The following is a 6,000-nucleotide window of genomic DNA, read 5'->3' on the forward strand; positions in this document are numbered from 1 at the left end:
GCTCGCTCTGGGCGCTCTCTTGGTGCCGGAACGCTGACCGGTGCAGATTGACTGTGCAGAGCTACGGAGAACACCGCTGGACTGCGTTACACCTTCCACAGACCCTGCGACCTACCCATTACTTAATTTGTGAGTTACGCCATTAAATAAATATCCTTTTAACTACGTGGAGTGGCCAAAATAATTTCTCCAATATCTGGCGCCCAACGTGTTGGCAAGAGTTTCCACCTAAAACCTGAGAAAAAAGATTCTAAAACGGAGCTAAAAACAGTTCCTAATTGTCTTTCTCAAATGAGCATCAGCTGCCTGTTTGAGTAACTGGCGGGTTCCTGGCGTGTGCGCTTGATCTGCAGTATGGCGGGAATGAGGCCTCTGCAAGTGGCACATTAAGCTGCATGGTGGATTTAGCCTTTGCTAGTACAAAACAAAAAGAGGTTTCTGGGCTACACGCTTTGATAAGAAGCATAGACCCACTATTTCTGAGAGTTGATGGCTCCCAGAGCTGGCAGAAAACGTACCACCGCCATGTAGGGAAGCTGAAGTGGGTGGAGCCAGCAGCCACAGCACTGTTTCAGGCTTAAAAGGCTGCAGTTTAAAGCAATAGGCTCAAGGTAATATAAAAAATAAGCCACATAAAGATGGCTACCACAGAGAGAATCTGGATTATGTTCTCTTTGATATTCGTAACTGAAGAAAAACATTTGATTGCAAAAGCTGTTGAGTTATGCCAAAATGTATATTTTAAAGGTACCTTGACTTCAAAATTTGGCTATAAGGATATGTTGCTTTGGAAAAGAGGCTCTGTTTTTGTTTCTACAGAAAGCCAGAGGCTATGGATTTGTTCCAGATTAAGATACATCAGGTTTGACCAGCCAAGACCCCCTGAAAGGTCTCTGATGACACCATGGCCCACATGATCCAACATCCAGAATCATTTCAAGGCAACTGGCCCAGATGATACAGTCTCACGAACTACTCCATGATCCTAAAATTTTCTTTGTGTCCCCATAAGATACAGCGCCCCCCTCCAGCAGGAAGTAGTTAAGAGAAGCTACGCCCAAATTCCCAAATATACCAAGCTGGCTTTGGAGATGTGTAAAAGTTAAAACCTTCCTTTTTAAAAAAAGAAAAGGGGAAGCGCTGTGGGATGATCTGTATGTCAAATCTGTTGCTCTGATTGGTCAATAAATAAAACACTGATTGGCCAGTGGCCAGGCAGGAAGTAGGTGGGACAAGGAGAGAGGAGAATTCTGGGAAGCGGAAGGCTGAGGCAGGGAGACACTGCCAGCCACTGCCGCCATGACCAGCAGCATGTGAAGTCGCCGGTAAGCCACCAGCCTCGTGGCAAGGTATAGATTTATGGATTAATTTAAGCTATAAGAACAGTTAGCAAGAAGCCTGCCACGGCCATACAGTTTGTAAGCAATATAAGTCTCTGTGTTGACTTGGTTGGGTCTGAGCGGCTGTGGGATTGGCGGGTGACAAAGATTTGTCCTGACTGTGGGCAAGGCCGGAAAACTCTAGTAACACTATGTTCATGCTGCCTGCCCAGCAACAGTTACCTGAAGCTCCACTTGGTCTTGCCGCTGCACCTCTGAACTCATTGTCACTGGTATTGGCAGGAGTTTCAAATCCCATACATAACAGCTTCTTTATGGGGTTTCTATTGCAGAGCTTTGTCCAGAGTAATTGGGCAAATGCTGGGGGCACAAAGGTCCTGCATTCACAGAGCACTAGGGAAACCAGGAATGATAAACATTCAGGGGCAGTGGTGACTCCTCACTGGAGGAAATAGAATACCTGCATTCCATTCAAATGGCTGGGTGAGTGCTGTTAATGAACTGGTGACTTTTTGCTATCTGCAGGGCCATACCTCACCCAATTCCCCCAAAATGATTATTCCCAACTCTCCCTCCCTAGACCTTTATCATTAGATCCTAGTTAGTATAAACCATCCTTAGGGAAGATGCCACATGTACTTTATGTTATCATTCCCAACACCATCCTAGCCGCTTCCGGAGTCCCATTACCGCCCATGCGCTGTCAGCATTCAGGCAAAATGCTTAGTCACTCCAGTGCCTTACATCCTAATAATCCATGAGCAGCTATGTAAGCACATATAGGCATTCCAGAGGTGTTCCATAAAAGCAGACTCCACCTGTTCCCCCACCCAATTCCGCACATTTCCTCTCTGGCAGGTCTGCTCACTTGCCTGTCTTTTCTATACCCCTCCCCCTCCTTAATAAAACTCTCAAAGTAGGTTTTGTTGTATCTTGTGGTCCATTCTTGTACCTGATAAATAACACTCTATAGTCTGCTGACCTCTATGCTATCTTAGTCAGAAACCACACCAGATCCTAGGCCCTTAAGCTATAGATTCCATCTTCATCATCAAGCTTTTTTTTTTTTTTTTTTTTTTTTTTTTTTTTTTTTTTGTGTGTGTGTGTGTGTGTGTACCTGGAATTGGAGTGATTCTTACCTGGAAATCCCCCCCGCACCCCCCCCCCCAAATTCTACTATATTTACATATGCATATGCTTACAAAAAGTCATCTAGCATTAGACTAGAACTTTGATGCCCTCTGATTAAGTCAAATTGAGCTGAGTTTTCATTCTCTCCTCTTCAGGATTAATTTCTCTGCTGGCCTGACACTTACAGGGAACTCCCTCTCCAACCCCACCCCCCAACTCTGCAGCCAAAGACAGGTGAGATAGCAACAGTGATATAAGCTACGGTGACTCTTTGTGCATAACCTCTGAAATGACATTCCACCAGTTTCTGTATTTCTTCCATCACCCAGCCTTACTCTCATATTCAGTTGATTGTTGATGGCACATGAGTTGACCTACAATGATCTACATTGATAAGTGTCAGAAATATTTTAAATATAAAAGTTTCAGTTAAAGGTAGTGTGAGACCAAAATGAGCCATCTTAGAAATAAGACTAAAATGCTTTCACCCAAAAACTAAGGCCTAAGATTTCTCCTTCTAGGAATAGGCCAATAGTTACTGAAATAAGTCAGTCCAGATTCCAGAAACCAGGAAGTGTAAAAGTACAGAGTCACAAGGTAGTCACTAGGTAATGACTGCTGGACTATAGAATATTCCAACCCTGGTTTCCAGGGTAACTGACCATAAAAATGCCCCCACCTGAGGGCAGCCAATGAGCAATGGTGGCAGACAACCACCCCCTTAGAAGTAAGATTAAGCCATGATTTCTAGAAAAGTCCCTAGAAGTGAACCAATTAGAATTGTACCAGTACTAGCACCCCTAAATGATGTAACCTTGTGATTTTTCCCTTTAAAAGCTGAGCTTGCAAATAGGTGGGCACTTCTTCCAGCCTCCACTGCTTTGGATGTATTGGACGAAGTCCCTGCCTAAGCTTGTATTGCTTTTGGATATCCAGAATTAAACCTTACTTTTGCATTCCAGCATGCTCGTCATTGGTGGTCTCTCTGAGGGTTACGATCTGGGCACAACAGTAGCTTGTTGTGAAAATCCAAGAAGGAATCCACACTCTTATTCATTGAATGGACCTTTCCTTGAAGAGAGCATCCCATGTTATGAGGTTCTTTTTGTCCCTTCTAGTATTTGGCTTTATGTTACCATGGAATAGCATGCATCCCAAATCTATTTCCAAACGCCTATTCAGAGACATGGGGCATATAGTTCCACTTTTTGCAAACCATGCTGTCACAAGGTTCAAACATAGTTTATACCCCTCTAAGCTGACTTTGAAGGTTAGTTCCAAAGTAAAGCAGTATTGGGATGTGTGGTCTAACAGAAGGCAACTGGATCATGGGAACTGACCTCTCATGAACAAAACCTCGTTAATCTCAAGAACAGGTTACTAGGAAGTGAAATTTGTTTCTCTGGCTTCTCTTTATTTCTCTCCTTCCACGTCTTTATCTGCATTTGTCATTTGCCTTTCTAAGTTTCTGTCATGCACAGAGCAACCCAATGGCCTCATAAGAAATCCATTAGATATGGCCTTCAGATCTTGTACTTCCAGCCTCCAAAACTTTGAACTAAATCTCTTTTCTGTATGGATGACCTCGTCACTGGAATTTTGTTATAGCAACAGTAAACAAAGTCACTTAAAACACACTTTTTAAAAACACACAGTTCTGTTTGGCAAAGATTGTCAGTGAAAACTAATATAAAAATAATGGTGGTTTGGGCAGACTTTTCTACTTTTGAACAGATGCTGAGCATGTTATGTAAGTGTCTGAAACCTTGGTTTCGGTCTGTTATCAAAAAGTGCAGACATATGTTTCAAGGAAGCAATGAATTTATGTGGACAAAACATGAAATTAATTAATAGCAACAAATTTAGCTCCTATCTGGTCTCTATTTTTGGTAACATTTATAACACCCAAAGGAAAATGAAGTTAATGCAATCACACCTGGTTGCAATCTCAGACTCAAATCTCAGTCTTGTGTTATTTGCGTTCTTGCTGACCAGGCATAACTCCCCAATGTCAGTGGTTTCTTGGCTCTGCATGATGTAAACTGAGACAAACCCCACTTGGTTTGTGTAAGATTCAGATAATGTGTTATCCAGACAGCTGCCCTGAAGCTATGGAAATCAAGGTACATCTGTGAACACAACGAAGAAAAACAGGGCAGCACACAATTCTAAAAAGACCACACATTGCAATATGAATAGGAATCTACCTTCCCCACCGTTTTCAGCCAAGTTACTGCTCTTACTACTCTCATGAAAAACTAGGAACTGAAACACAAGTTTTTGGTCTTCAGCAGCAATTGTGACCTTACACAATCAGGGCACAAGTAACCCACCAAAATGCCTACTGTACCTCAAAATCCCAATCAAATACCCAATGCATTCTTCCAGTCCCCATCTGTGCCTTTCTCAAGGCGTCCTATCTTGGAACTTTCTTCCAGAAGCTGACTATGTGACAAAAGTGTGCTGATTCAATTATCTGCGAAGGCAAATATCAAAGGGAAGGCACCCATGAAGTCTGGCCTCTTGAAATCATGCTGCCTTCCGGAGTTCATGTCAAAAGTGTCAGAGCTGAAGTTTTCTGTCTGAATCCAATTTCAATTAGATTTCAATATCAGTCCTCCCTCTGATTATTAATATTACACCGCACAATTTCAAACAGTTTAATTTGCCTGCCAGGACCCTTGCTGGCTGTATTTCCATCGTTACACTTGCCTTCATCCCTTGCTCTTATAACACATTGTCTGAGAGAAACAGCTGGCAATCAAATACTTAATCCACTCTGAAAGTGTAACATTTTCAAGCTAAGTTTCTAAGTGGGGAATTTTCTTCACTTAAGCTTTGTAAGTTAGAATCTTCATAACACCAATGGTTTGGGTTAATATTTTATCAAAATAAAGAAAACATGGGAAGCTTGTGTACTTGAATGAGTTGCCATTTGCTGGTTCTAAGGATGATGTAAAATTACATGTTTATTAAGACAGTTTGTAACTTCTCAAGGTGACTTCTATTCAGTGTGTTCTAGATAGTATATACAAAATACTCCTCTTTAAGAGGAGTGAAGATAAGCCTGTATTGAAATAATATAAGTGAAATTGCAAACCACAGGTTGAATAACCTTGCTGTGGAATGTTGCTGCTCCAAAGGATTTGGTTATCTTTACAGCAATTAAGCAAATTTGGTCTTTTGCCTTTAAAGCGAATGTAATGAATGTAATTTGTTTGTTTGCCGTCCAGTTCTCAGATGCTAGCAGCAACCAATACTGTGACGAAGATTATGAAATTCCATTAAGTCATTGGGAAATATTATAACAGCTGATTAATAATATCTTCCATGAATTGGAAAGGGGAGAAGGTAGAAGATTTATCTAACATAGTTTGAACCCCTGGTATGTATGAGGCCAAAGAATAAGGCTGACTAAACTCTACTTGAAATATGCTTGCCAATAAATGTCTCTCTGACATCTGTAACTAGACAGGACAGTTGGTTGGAGGAACCAACTCTATCTTAGAGTAAATGGTCTGCATCCAGT

The sequence above is a fragment of the Peromyscus maniculatus genome, chromosome 3 (genome assembly GCF_049852395.1).
Source record: "Peromyscus maniculatus bairdii isolate BWxNUB_F1_BW_parent chromosome 3, HU_Pman_BW_mat_3.1, whole genome shotgun sequence".
Lineage (NCBI taxonomy): Eukaryota > Metazoa > Chordata > Mammalia > Rodentia > Cricetidae > Peromyscus > Peromyscus maniculatus.